The sequence below is a fragment of the Chaetura pelagica genome, unplaced genomic scaffold (assembly GCF_000747805.2).
Source record: "Chaetura pelagica isolate M959 unplaced genomic scaffold, ChaPel_1.0 scaffold10, whole genome shotgun sequence".
Taxonomy (NCBI): domain Eukaryota; kingdom Metazoa; phylum Chordata; class Aves; order Apodiformes; family Apodidae; genus Chaetura; species Chaetura pelagica.
The window spans coordinates 7,882,914-7,883,729 of NW_009952263.1; positions in this window are offsets into that span (position 1 = coordinate 7,882,914).

Consider the following 816-nt stretch of genomic DNA (forward strand, 5'->3'; position numbering starts at 1 on the left):
TTGTTAATTAACATTTTAATCTTTGGGTGCTATTTTATTTCTTCATCTTTCAGAAAACCTGCATTAATTAATAGAGAAGCTGGCTGTTTTGATGACCTACTGTGTTCAAGTGTGGAACTGAAATACAATTATTATTTCTCCATGGTTTTGTCAGTACTGAAATTTTTGGATGCCCTTGGACCCTTCTAGTGTAACCAGCAGCCTTGAGCACTTTTGTTGACCACTGCCATAAAGGACCATAATCTGTCAAAGGCACTGGTTGATTTGCAGAAGTTTTGACATCTTGGTATTTAGACTTCCACTAGATTTGTGTGTTGGTTTTTGTAAATTCCTCCATTCTGCTGCATGCTGATGGCAGTAGAGATCTTGTGGGCTATGCTCAGAAATAACAGTCAGACTAAAGACAGGGTCATATGGTTGCTACAGATTGTTAAATTTTCTCCCTAAAGAGGATGAAATTTCAGATCTGGAGATTATTAGATAATATTTGGACCCTAATTACGGATACTAAATACAAAGTTATGAATATTACTGTTCTTTTCGGAAGCTGAAATTTAATTCTTCATTGCAGAACTGCTAACTGAACAGTGGGTACAGTTCTCTCTTTCTTCACTTTGCTCTTATTTGGATATTAACATTGTAGATATTTTCAAACCTAGCAGCTTACTATTTCATAATAGAAATCAGGCTGATTAATGTAAGCAGCAACTGGAAGAACATAAAAACATAAACATGCTCTTTAACTGAGTCTTTTATTGATGAAAATTTATGTAATGAGATGTTTTGTTTTGTTTTTTTTTAAGTCTGTGTTGCTAA